This window comes from Puma concolor, chromosome C1, assembly GCF_028749965.1.
Source record: "Puma concolor isolate L17-30 chromosome C1, mPumCon1.1.hap2, whole genome shotgun sequence".
Taxonomy (NCBI): domain Eukaryota; kingdom Metazoa; phylum Chordata; class Mammalia; order Carnivora; family Felidae; genus Puma; species Puma concolor.
The window spans coordinates 44,353,209-44,366,815 of NC_141674.1; the positions used below are offsets into that span (position 1 = coordinate 44,353,209).

At 44.5% G+C, this 13,607-nt stretch overlaps 1 protein-coding gene across 3 annotated transcripts in view; it reads left to right on the top strand.

The window, feature by feature from the left end:
• The first annotated feature begins 3,843 nt into the window (after nucleotides 1–3,843).
• Nucleotides 3,844–13,607, top strand: part of MROH7 (maestro heat like repeat family member 7) — a 59,450-nt gene continuing 49,686 nt past the window's right edge. For all 3 annotated transcript variants that reach the window (XM_086717067.1, XM_086717069.1, XM_086717068.1), the window contains exons 1-2: nucleotides 3,844–4,066; nucleotides 12,803–12,837. The gene's annotated coding sequence lies outside the window, so the exon portion shown is untranslated. The remainder of the gene's footprint in view (nucleotides 4,067–12,802; nucleotides 12,838–13,607) is intronic.

A 13,607-nucleotide genomic window follows, 5' to 3' on the forward strand; every position in this document is an offset into this window, starting at 1 on the left:
AAATTATTAACCACAGGCTGTCCCTCACACTGGTCCTTGGTCCAGATTCATACCGCCCAAGTGGTCCAAAACCACTAAATGGTGGAATTTAGTTTAAGGTAGTCGGTGGTGCCCCAAGGCAACTAGCAGAAGAAAAAACAGGTCTTCTCATGAGGAACATAGCTTCAACCAGGACTTAAGGAATTCCCAGGCAAAGAGTCAAGGAAAATGAACAGCTCAGAGTCTGCAACCCCCACAACTCATAAGAAAACAAGGCCCCATGAGTGAAAATTGACAGAAAAGCAAACAGCAGAATCAGACCCACAAAGTCTTTAGAAGTCAAAACGACCAGACATGGGATAAAATAATTTGTTGAAAAAAATGAAAGCTGGCTTGAAAATATGAACAAACAATAGTAGATTATATAGAGTGACCAAGCAGATTCAAGAGGGAGCCAAACAGAACTTCCAGAAATGAAAAAATACAAATAAAATAAAAAAGCTTAATGGGAAGATTTAACGTAACTTAGACATAGTTGATTAGAGAATTAGATAAGATCTATCCAGAAATCAGCATAGAAGAACCAAAGAGATAGGAAGTATGACGGAGAGAAGGACTAGCATGCATGTAATCAGAGTTGTAGAAGAATCGAGAAAGAACAAGGGAAAGACTATAACAATAGCCTATAGCCAGTAGCCTGTAACAATTTGTGGAAAAGCCTCCAAATGATTGAACACCAACCCCCAGATTTAGGAATCACAATGAATCCCAAGTAGGAAAAAATAAAATCAAAAGCAATCCATAACTACATACGTCATAGAAAAATTGCAGAACACCGAAGTCAAAGATCTCAGAAGTAGCCAGAGATAATAGGTCAATCACTCCAAAGCTGGCAAACTGACTTCTCAAAGCATTGATGGGATCCAGGAGACAGTGTACTATCATTATTACTATTGATAAAATAAAATAAAATAAAATAAAATAAAATAAAATAAAATAAAATAAAATAACAGACATGCTAGAATTCTACATGCAGTAAAAATAGTTTCAAGAAAGAGGATAAAATGAAGTTGTTTTTTGCTTAAAATTTTTTTAATGTTTATTTATTTTTGAGGCGGGGAGGGGCAGAGAGAGGGGGAGACACAGAATCCAAAGCAGGCTACAGGTTCTGAGCTATCAGCACAGAGCCCGATGTGGGGCTTGAACACATGAGCCGCGAGATCATGACCTGAGCCGAAGTCGGACGCTCAACTGACTGAGCCACCCAGGCGCCCCAAGGTGTTTTTTTTTTTTTTCCAAACAAAAAATAGCTTACCACTAACAAACTCTTCCTAAGGAAATGATAAAGGCCATTCTTCAGGCAGAAGGAAATTGATCCCAGATGGTGCATCCGAGATTAGATTTAAAAATGGTCAGCCAATGTACTGGTTAAGCCTAAACAAACACAGATCACATAAAACAATAATGTCTAATTGGTAGGATTGAAAAGACAGACCCAGACTAAAATAAAAGATGACACTAGCATAGAAGTTGGTAGGCGGCTGGCTGGACTGAAACTTGCGGTTTTCGTGTGTTGTTTTTTCTGAAGCCCGATAACACTATTAGTTAAGTTTAGACTTTGCCAGGGAAGTATGCATGTTCACATGGCTAGCGTAACCCTGGGATAGGGAGCTTCCACGCAAGCAGAAGAGAGAAAAACAGAGTGAGAGAAGGAAGGCAAATTCAGTAATTCTAAAATGAGTAAGGAAAAAGAAAAATAAGAAGAAAATTTAAAAGGAGAGATTCTACCTTTAGTAATGGCAAAGTGCTCCTATCGGACCAACCCTCCTGGACATAACAACTGTGAACTCTGGACAAAATATGAAAAACAGCTACCTGGGGGCGCCTGGCGGGCTCAGTCAGCAGAGCATGCAACTCTTCATCTTGGGGTTGTGAGTTCAAACCCCACACTGGGTGCAGAGATTACTTAATTAGAAAGAAAGAAAGAAAGAAAGAAGAAAGAAAGAAAGAAAGAAAGAAAGAAAGAAAGAAAGAAAGAAAGAAAGAAAGAAAATTGTACAAAGAAAAGCAAAATACAACTACCTGAAGATTCTGGAAAGAGATAAAAAGCAGGAAGAGACAAGGGGAAACAACATTTGGAAAGAAGCTACCACATGCAAAAGTATGTGAAATCTCACAAATAGTATTCAACCAAAGAAGCTAGAAACAAAAGGGTATGCGCTGTGTAATTCTACTTAATGGAGCACAGAAACAGGCAACTCTAAACAATGGTGTTAGAAGTTGGGACAGTGGGTGCCCTTGGTGGGGGATAGTGACTGGAAGGTCTCTGGGGTCCTGGTAATGTCCCATTTCCAGGTCAGGGTGCTGGTTACATGTGTTCACTCGCTGGACGAAAATTCATCAGAATGGGCATGATGCGTGCAGTTTCCTGTATGTATATTGTGTTCTAGCACGAATTAACAAAATCAAAAGGGAGCAGAAACATATAGGCAGGAGCAGACTGAGAAGGGGCCTCCACACCAGACCCAAGAGCTTGGACATGACCTTGGGGGCAGTGGGAGACACTGAAGGCATGGGAATGAGTTGTCAGGGAGGCTGCAGGATGGTGGTGGCTGTAGCTCGTGGGAGAGCTTGCCCTATGTGACATGATTTAGAAGACTGGCCAAAATCTGGGCTTCCAATGATGAGGACCTGAGCCAGAGCAGGAGTGTGTGGGGTTGGCTTTGGAGACAGAATTGGAAGGACCTTTGGTTAACTGAGTGCCCGAGGAGAGAGGGACTCAGAGGTGGTTCTTGGCAGAGGCTTGTCACTGCAGCTGGAGAGCGGGTGAGGGGCTACTGGGGCAAGATGAGAGTTCCTGCCCGAGGAGGATTCTGCTGAGAAAGAAAACTTGGCCATGTTGGTTGGTAGGTCACGTGGAAGAGGCGGCAAGTGGGCGGGACCTCTAGAGGGCACAGGCCCCTGCAGCAGCAGGTGGGTGGGTGGCACAGGGCCCCGAGAGGGCAAGACAGCAGGATGCAAGGCAGCGGGGTAGGGGCAGAAAAGGAAGATCTGAGGTGGACGGGAGGGAATTCACCGTAGAGCGCTAAGGCACCCGAGGTGGGGACTTGGGGTGATGAGGCCAGATTTAATGACCTGGGTAAATGGGGATACAGCTTAGTGGATAGTTCTATTACAGCTTTTTAAGTGGAACCCAGTGAAGTTTTTCTATGTAGTCACTGGTAATCTTAATCAGCTTAGTTCTTGCTCGCTACAAAGCCTTTCTTAGCAAGATAACGGTTGCTCTGTTTCCTTATCCTGGAATCTGGGTTTCATGGTCTGGGGCTCCTGACCCAGCCCTCATCCCTGCCCTACTCCAAACTATTATCTGTGCCTTAGGTGAGGAGGCAGGGTGGAGTAGGGCAAAGATAAGGGACTTTCACAGTGTCTTAGCTCTTGACCTTGGGCCAGGATTTTCCCTCTGTGGGTCTCAGTGTCCTCAACGTGGACTGCCTGATTCCAAAGCCCTTTGCATATGCCCCGCTACCCACAGGCTTCCCTCTCAGGTCTGCTGTGCCCCAGACCTGCAATGCTCCTCAGAACCAGGCTGTCACCCCAAGATAAACAAAGGCGTAAGATCATATGGTAAGGGGCTTTATGGGGAGGCTTGAATCCTGGGCAAGGGATTTGGCCTTCGTTTGAGTGAGGTCATTTCTAGGCAGTGGTTGAAGGTCCTTTGAAAGGATAGCTCCCTGCTTCTATCTACTGTGTAGCATGAGCAGGGGCCTCATTGGCTGGGAACTCCTGAGTCATGGTGACCTCACAAAGACCACAACACGGGCCTGGGCTGGGGGGGAGACTAGGTAAGCTGAGGGGTGGCTCTGGGAAAGTCCCAGGGGTGGGGGCATCCCCCACAGCCTGCACAAGGCAGTTACCACCTTGACCCCTCCCCCCTGGGGAAAGGTCTTTCCCTTCTGGCTGTAATTCCACAGTTAAAACTTCTTATCTTTGGCTTAAGGCTGAATTTTCTGTTGCCATGTGGATGCCCCAGGTGGAGGTAACACATCGAACTTTCCATCAGCTCAAGTCTCATGGAGAAAGAGTTTAGGCTTGTTCTGGGGGCATGGCTGGTGGCAGTTGGGGGAGGTGACAGGGAAGAGGATGCGAAGATGAAGGAGGAATGCCATAGATGGGGTGGTGGGGTGGGGGGTGGCGGGGGATGAAGGCAGAGAACCTGGAAGCCAGACTTGGTCTTTATCTCAAGTCCCCCTACCATATCCTCACCCAAGAGATGATAAGGATGAGCATTCACGGAGGTACCGTTGGGGGCCAAGTGCTATGATGATCATTATGTCCATTATCCATTTTATTCCCTCCACTAATCTTGTGCACTGAGTATTTAGATTGATACAGAGCATGTTGAGGTTACCTGCCCTTGCTCACACCACTGGTGAGAGACAGAGTGGGTTTCAAATTCAGGTCTAGCTGACCACAAAGCCCTGGATTTGTGCATTATAGCTGGGCATCAGGAGGTTGTGTTGTTTTCACTAGACTTTTCTTCTAGGGTTGGGGCCTAAGTGGCAGAGGGAATGGAGAATGGAAAACAGGAAGATGTGGCTTCACTGAGTGATTCATGCCTCAAAAATCTCTGGGGTGTTGTGGAAAAAGCTGTCAGTGGACAGGACCTGGGTTTGAATTCTGGCTGCCATTCTCTGGGGCTTTGCAAACATTACTTTGGATTCCTGAATAGTCTCACTTACCACGCCAGTAAGTGAAGATAATGATACCTATCTTGAAGAGTTGTCATCCACCCACCCATCCATCCATCCACCCATCCATTCCCTCACTCCATGAGCAATTCTAAACCTCCCCTGTGTGCTAGGTATTGTGCCATATGCTGGGGAAAAAAGAATAACAAGACAGCCAGAGATTGACCAAGCTCATTTTTTAGAGTAGAGACATACGAGTGAACTGAGTGATACACTAGAACAGAGTGATCACAGGAGGAGGGCACTTCACCCATATTTGAGCATCCCAGGAAGACTTCCTGGAGGAAGGGACACCTAAGCTGGGATCTAAAATGTTAAATGTTAGGGATGCCTGGGTGGCTCAGTCGGTTAAGTGTCTGACTTCGGCTCAGGTCATGATCTCGCGGTTTGTGAGTTTGAGCCCCGCGTTGGGCTCTGTGCTGACAGCTCAGGGCCTGGAGCCTGCTTTGGATTCTGTGTCTCTCTCTCCCTCTGCCCCTCCCCACTCACACACACACACTCTCTCTCTCTCTCAAAAACAAACATTAAAAAGAATTTTTTTTAATATTAGATGTTAGCCAGGGGAAGTGATAGAGGTTTGGTCGAGTAGTCTTGGAGAAGTTTGCAGGAAGTGGAAAGAATATTTACAAAGACCCTAAGTCAAGAAGGAAGCCAACATATTTGAGGCACTGGGAGAAGTTGAGAGTGGTTCAGGTATGGGGTGGGGAAGGGAATGTACGTAGCTAGAAAGGTGGAGGGGCCAGGCCTGTGGGCTGAGGGCCCTGGTAAAAGAAACACCGACCTCAGACTGTATATAAGGATGTCTCCACCCGTGGTCTGCACACCAGCTATGTGATAATCACAGAGGTGGTAGGGGGAGAGCTCAATAAAAGTCTAATTCCCCTCACAGGTGCAAAGCAGAGGCCCAGAAATCTATCTTATAAAAAATGTAAGTTTTACCTACACCCCATCGTGTGAAAGCCCGTGAGAAGTCACAGAGGGAACTTACAGGGGAATAACATGGTTTGATTTGCATGCACTTTTCCTTTGTCTGAGAATATCTATCTCCTCTTCATTCCTGAAGGATAATTTTGCCAGATACAGAATTTGCAGTTGACAGGGTTTTTTTTTTTTTCTTTTTCTTTCAGCGCTGGAAAAATGTGTGCAACTTCTTTCTGGCCTCCCTGATTTCAGATGAGAAATCCTCTGTCATTTGAATTGGTGTTCTCTGATAGATAATGCTTTCTGGTTGCTTTTAAGTTGCTTTTCATTGTTTTTGGTTTTCAGAAGTTTAATCATGATGTGTTTGGTGTCAATTTCTTTGGGCTTATCCTGTTTGTGGCTTTCTCAGCTCCCTAAATCAGTATGTTTATTTCTTTCACCAAGTTTGGAAAGTTTTCAGCTATTACTTCTCTGAATATTTTCAGCATCTCTGGAACTCTGATGATAATAGCGTTAGACATTTTGTTTTGTACCAGGTCTGTTCATTTTTTCAGTCCCTTATCTCTGTTGTTCAGGTTAAATGAATTTCATTGATCTGTCCTCAAGTTCACTGATTCTATCCTTTGTCACCTCCACTCTCTTCTTGAGCTCATCCAGCAACTTAAAATGTTTTTAGTTGTGCCTTTAAAATAACTTCTCTTTTAATTTCAATTATTGTATTTTCATAACTTCTATTTCTTTGCTGAGATTTTCTAGTTTTTCACTTGCTTCAGGAGGATTGGTAATTGCCTGTTGAAACATTTTTTAATGGCATTTTTATTTGTTTTTAAAAATTTATTTTTTAATAAAAATTTTAAAATGTTTGTTTATTTTTGAGAAGGAGAGGGAGACAGAGCATGAGCAGGGGAGGGGCAGAGAGAGAGGGAGACAAAGAATCTGAAGCAGGCTCTGGGCTCTGAGATGTCAGTACAGAGCCCAACCCATGAGATCATGACCTGAGCCAAAATCAGACGCTCAAACTGACTGAGCCACCCAGGCGTCCCTTTAATGGCATTTTTAAATGTTTATTTATTTTGAAAGAGAGAGAGAGAGAGAGTAGGGGAGGGGCAGAGAGACAGGGATAGAGAGAGAATTCCAAGCAGGCTCCATGCTGTCAGCATAGAACCCAACGTGGGGCTCAATTTCATGAACAGTGAGATCATGACCTGAGCCAAAATCAAGAGTCGGATGCTCAACTGACTGAGCCACTCAGGTGCCCCGAAGCATTTTTATAACAACTGCTTTACTATCATGATCACAAATTCCAACATCAGATTCATCTCAGTGTTGGCATTAGTTATCTTTTTTCAAGATGAGATTTTTTTAGTTTTTGGTATGATGAGTAATTTTTGACTGTGTCCTTGACGTTTTGGATGTTATGTTAAAAGACTTTTGATCCTACTTAAACCTTCCCTTTCAGCTGGCAATCAACCTGTTATGGCTTAGAATGTAGGTTCTGGCCTGCTTTTATGGACTGTAGTTCTAATGATAGTTTTCAGAGCCTTGGTATACTTTTTTCTGCTGGGCCTCTTGTTCATTCCTGGTGATGCTGCCTGCAGGGGCAAGAAGGTGCTTCCCTTGATGGCCACCTGTTGCCACTGGGATGCCAGGAGCTGTGGGACCTAGTATATTCTCTGCCACTGGGTGGAGAGCCCCGAGATCCAAGGCTCTGCTAACACTCCTCCTGCAGGTGAATTGGCTTGCCACTGTCCTGGATATGGAATGGGGATTAGGGCTCCCCACTGGGGGCCCATCTCTGTTGGGCTTCCCCTTTCCTAGTCTTTTGGCCAATGGGAACAGGCTTTTCTTCCTCTGCATCTGTGTTGCAGTCCTCTCTGGTGCCCAGTTTGGGATATAAGGGAGATAAAAAGAAAACCCTGGGGAACACACCCAGTGTCATCCCTCAAGTCCTGAGGTTCATAGCTAGTCCACTGCCTTCTTTCTAGCTTTAAAAGTCTTCTTATGGTTGTCAATTGAATCATTTCCAGGATATTTAGTTGTATTTGGAAAGGAGGAACAGGGAAAAATGAGTCTATACCCTCTTGCCTGTTACATGCATTAGAAAAAATTGTGGTACAATATACATAGCATAACACTATTAGTGACACTGAGTAACTTCATAATGTTGCACAACAACCATCACTGTCTAGTTCCAGAACATTTTTGTCACTCCAAAAAGTAAGCCTGTACCCAGTAAGCAGTCACTTTCAATTCTCCTCTTTCCTCGGTCCCTGGCAACCTCTTTGGGCTTTAATCTGCTTTCAGTCTCTCTAGATATGATTATTCTAGATATTTCACATAAGTGGAATCATACAATATGTGGCCTTTTTTCACTTTGTATAATATTTTCAGTTTATCCTTGTTTAGCAAGTACCAGCATGAGACTCTTTTATGGCTGAGTAATAGTCCGTTGTATAGATGTACCACTTTTGTCTATCCATTCACCAGTTCATGGACAGTTGGGTTGTTTCCACCTTTGGCTCTTGTGGGTATGCTACTATGAATATTTTTGCACAAATTTTCGTTTGAACACCCATTGTCAATTCTTTTGCGTGTGTGGTAGGAGTGGAATTGCTGGATCAGATGGTAATTCTGTTTAACTTCTTGCAGTACCACCAAGTTGGCTTTTACAGAGGCTACACCATTTTATATTCCTAGCAGCAGTGTTTGAGAGTGTCAATTTTCTATGTCCTTGCCAACACTTGTTATTTTTTTAAAAAAAATTTTAAAACTTAAAAAAAAAACATAACCTCTATGCCCAATGTGAGGCTTGAGCTCCCAACCCTGAGATTGAGAGTCACATGCTCCACTGACTGAGCCAGCCAGGCACCACTTCTTATTTTCCACTTAAAAAATTATAGTGGGTATAAACTGATATCTCATCATGGTTTTGATTTGCATTTTCCTAATGACTAGTGATGTTGAGCATATTTTTGTGTGTTGTTAAATATTTGTATATCTTTGGAAAAGGGTCCTATTCAAGTTATTTGCCCATTTTTAAATTGGATTGCTTGTTTTTTTGTTGTCCAGTTATGAGAGTTCTTTATGTAGTCTGGATACTAGACTCATCAGAAATAGATCTTACAAATATTTTCTCCCGTTTTGTAGGTTGCCTTTTCACTTCTTGATGGTGTCTTTTAACATTTTTTAAAAAGTTTATTTTATTTGTTTTGAGAGAAAAAGAGCACAAGCAGGGGTAGGGCAGAGAGAGAGAGAGAGAGGGAGAGAGAGAGAGAGAGAATCCCAAGCAGGCTCCGCAATGTTGCGTGGACCCCAATGTGGGGCTTGAACTCACAAACCGAGAGATCATCCCCAAGCCAAAACCGAGAGTCAGATGCTTAACTGACTTAGTCACCCAGGTGCCCCAATACTGTCTTTTGATGCACAAGTTTTTAATTTTGTTAAGGTCTAATTTACTCTTTTCTTTTGCTGCTTGTGCTTTTGGTGTCATATCTAAGAAACCATTGCCAGATCCAAGGTCGTGAAGATTTACCCCTATGATATCTTCTAAGAACTTCATAATTTTAGCTTTTATGTTTAGGTCTTTAATCCTTTTGAGTTAATTTTTGTATATGGTGTGAAGTAAGGGTCCAATATTATTCTTTTGCATGTTTAACCTAGTTGTCCCACCACCATTTGTTGAGGAGACTATTCTACCTCTATTGAATGGAATTGCATCATTGTCAAAAATTAATTGGCCATATGGGGCACCTGGGTGGCTCAGTCAGTTGAGCACCCAACTTCAGCTCAGGTCATGATCTCAAGGCTCGTGAGTTTGAACTCCGCATCAGTCTCTCTGCTGTCAGCATAGAGCCTGCTTTGGATCCTCTATCCCCCTCCCTCTGCCCCTCCCCCACTTGTTCTGTCTGTCTGTTTCTCTCTCTTTCAAAATAAATGAACAAACTTAAAAAAATTAATTGACCATAAATGCATGGATTTATTTCTGGACTCTGAATTCTATTCCATTTGTCTGTATGTCTATCCTTATGTCAGTACCACACTGTTGAATGAAGTTTTGTTTTTTGTTTTTTGGTTTTTTTACTTTTATTTGCATTTATTTTATGCAGAATTTACTTCCGGGCCATAAGTTTTTGTTTCTTCAGTTTCTTCTGGGATATCTTTTTCTTCTGTGCGACTTCCTCCTCTGGTTTAGGAATAATCTGCTCTTTTTCAGTCAGGATCATCTCAGGGTGGCAGGGAGCACTCATGTATGGATTAATCCAACAGTGAGCCCTGTAAGTTCTATGACATATCTTGGGGGCTTTGTTCACCTGGATGTGCTCAACGCTGAGAGAATCTGCATCTAAACCCTTAAGTTCAGCATTACTTTCTGCATTTTTAAGTGTGTGCAGTAAAAATTCAGCACCCTTTGGGCCACCGACCCTGTGTCCGGCCCCACTATTTGGCCTGGGCACACCTACTAATTCCACGACTGTAGTTACAGAATGGCACACATTGCTTCTACAAAGTGACATCTTTCAGATACTTGGTGGCTTTTTGGATATGCATACCTTGATGGTATGAGTAGTTTCATGTATGTTCTTAAAGTGAACACGATTTCAACCTCCTGATTTATATGATTTTGTTGAGTTTTCTGGACCAAGTGAATAGTGAACCATTTTCAGAGATCACCTCAGGTCACTCTTGAGTGCACTTTTAAAGATAATTTAGCTCAGTTTGGATAATGGTTTGTTGGGAGCAGTCCTTAGATACAGGAACCCTTGTTTCAAGTGCAATTCCAAGACCCAGACTTAAGCAATGGAAGCTGCACTAGGGTCTGGCAGTGGAGATGGAGATATGGGATGGTATTGGGGAACTTTTCTGGAGCCAGAATTGGCAGAACTCGGCCAAAATTGGGTACAGCAAATGAGAGAGTAGTGAAGGATGCTATCATTTCTGGCTGTGGTAGTGCCAGTTCCTGGAAATGGAAGAGAATAGGAAGGTCTGATTTAGGAGAAAGATAGCAAGCTCTGTTTTGTATTCTCTAGGCGTGAGGTGTCCCAATATCAGATGTGTGTGTGTGTGTGCACATGTATGTGTGTGAGTGCATACTCATGATTGCCTAACATATTCCAGGCCCATGCATCTAATAAATGTGTTCTGAATGAGGAAGTGGAAGATTCACTGATAGTTACACCTCCTGAGGGCTCCACCAACCCTTGTTCAAGTCCTGGAAGGGTTCAGTGAGAAAGGATGGGAATCAGTCAATGATTCTCTCAGTCTTGGACAGGATTCGCTGTTTTATGGCTGTTCTCTGCACTCCCTCCTTGGGGCCCAAGGCTTGGAAGCAAAGGCCAATAGGTAGCCTGTGGCTGTTGAGTCAGTAGTGAGCTCCTTTGACTCCCTGTGTCCCATCAGAGCCCCAAAAATCCCACTCTTCCCAATGCACAACGTCCCTTTGGTGGAGGGTGAGGCATGAGCTGCCCCAGTCACTGGGGCATCTGCTGTGTCAGGGAGGTAGAGGTTACTCTTTTCCACAGCCCAAACCACTCAGGCCTTCCAAAATCCTACTCACAGCATCATAGGCTGCACTTGATGCATATTTTTCCAGGTTGAAAATGCCTGTCTTTGATAACTATGGTATGTGTGTGTGTGTGTGTTTGCAAGCACGCGTGTGTGCATACACACACACACAGCATGCACACAGGTGTGGGAGGGGTGACAAAGGGAAGATCTAGGGTTTTTGGAACCTGAAGATTTAAAAAAAAATGTTTTTTAATGTTTTTATTTATTTTTGAGACAGAGAGATACAGAACATGAGCAGGGGAGGGGCAGAGAGAGAGGGAGACACAGAATCCGAAACAGTCTCCAGGCTCTGAGCTGTCAGCACAGAGCCTGACGTGGGGCTCGAACTCACGGACTATGAGATCATGACCTGAGCTGAAGTCAGACGCTTAACTGACTGAGCCTCCCAGGTGTTCCAGAACCTGAAGATTTTTTTTAAGGCTCTTCTTTAAGTAAAAGAAGACAAAAGTGTGAACACAAACTTAAGTGCAGTACCCTTAGTAAAAGACTGTACAAGCAAGGAGTTCTGGATTTTTATATTTCAGGTAGTATGTTTCAGGCCATATGTTCTGTGCCAGGCACTGAAACTATAACCACTCTAGGTGGCAGGCTTTACACTTTCCATTTTAGAGAATAGCAGGATGAGGGCCAGAGGGGGAAAGTCTCTTGCCCAAGTTCACTCAGACTAGTAAGAAGATGAACCCAGAACCATCTGACTCCAAATCTCTGGTCTTTTCAAAGCCAAGCGATAGATGCACAGCAAAATTTGTAGAGTGAGTAAATGATTTCGTGAATGGGTTAGTGTATGAATGAATAAGAAATGAGTAAGTGACAAAATGAGCAAGTGAAAGAATAAATGAGCGAGTGAAGAAGAAATAACGAGATGAAGTAACAAACTTATTCATTGAACAGTGACTGTGTGCCAGGGGCTGTGTTAGACTCTTAGAGATCTTGCTGCCTAGTGGGGAAACGTGTGTGATGGGGGAAGTGGACCAGATACCATGGGAACTTACAAGTGGACCTCACCTGTCTGGGGGACCTAGAAGGCTCTTAAGCTGAAATTTGAAGGGTGAAGCCACAGGTGCTGGCCAGGGGAAGGAGTCTGGAGAAGGGTACGCCCAACCTTTGGAAGGCCCAGACCTAACCCGGGAGCCTAGCTCTTTGGAGACACACAGAAGAGTTGAAGGGTGGTGGAATGGAATGGGGAAGGGAGTTGGAGGGGCAAGAATGGTGAAAGGGGAGTTAAGGCCAGACACAGAAGGGTCTTTTAGGTCCTGCTGAGGATTGGAGATGCTGTCCTGAAGACGATGGAAAGCCATGGAGGAGTTTAGGTAGATGGGTGGCCTAAAGAGATGGTCTTGGCTTCCCTGAGGGCCAGTAGGATGGGTGGCCTTCCTCTCCTTGACCTCCACTTCCTTAAGTATGTAATGGAACAATAATATCTAACTTCCAGGACTCTGTGTGTGTGTTGAAGCGGAGGCGGGGGGGGGGGGGGGGGGGCGGGCAGCATTTGGTTAGCAGGAGTGCATGCCTGGCTTGTAGACTTTGCTCGGTAAGCATTGAGAAAACATATTTCACCTGACTCAGTCTTCTTCTGTGTCTTCTCCCAGGGGCCCACTCCTGCTTAAGAACACCATGAATGCAGGTGAGCTGTCCCAGTGAGTCCCACAGGGAGAGGAGCCCAAGTGTGGAAGTGGGGTAGGGTGGGGGCACCGGGGAGCTCACTGGGCAGGCCGATTGCTGGGGTGAGGCAGGCTGTGGTTTTGAGGATTGTCTCGGGTTCTCCTCCATGTGGCCTGCCTCACCCAGAACAGGCAAACTGTCAATGGCAGTGGGCAGCTCTACCAGGGCCGTTTTGGGAATCTAGTGTCACAGCCATTTGCAGAGTAGTTCTAGAAATTTAGGCTGGAAGTAGGGTAACCTGTAAGGAGGCTCCTCCTTCCCCTTTTCTACCTTTGGTGGGTGAGGCCTCATTTGTCTAGTATTTGTGGACTTCTACTCTATACCTGGCACTGTGCTAGATGCTGGGGATGTCCCAGGGACTAAGGGAAGCACAGTCCTTGCCACCTCTAGCACAGGCTAGAACACTAAATGGGTCATTGGAATAAAGTAGGGTGAATATTTTGCTGGGAGGAGTGCACTTGGCAAAGGACAGTGACACGAGGTTCCGAGCCAAGGGAACTGTATTTGTTAAGGGCCCATAGCTGAGAGGAAGCAGGGTGTGGTCAGAGAAACCCAGGGGATACAGCTGGCACTGACAGCACGAGGGGGAAAGCTGTGTAGATGGGGCTGTAAAGGTGGACTGGGCATGGTCACAAGGACCTGGGAAATCACACAAGGGCCTTCATCCTAAGGATAGTGGGGAGCCGTGGGAAGGTTTTAAGCATGGCTTAAAAGGTGAAGTGTGGCTGAATT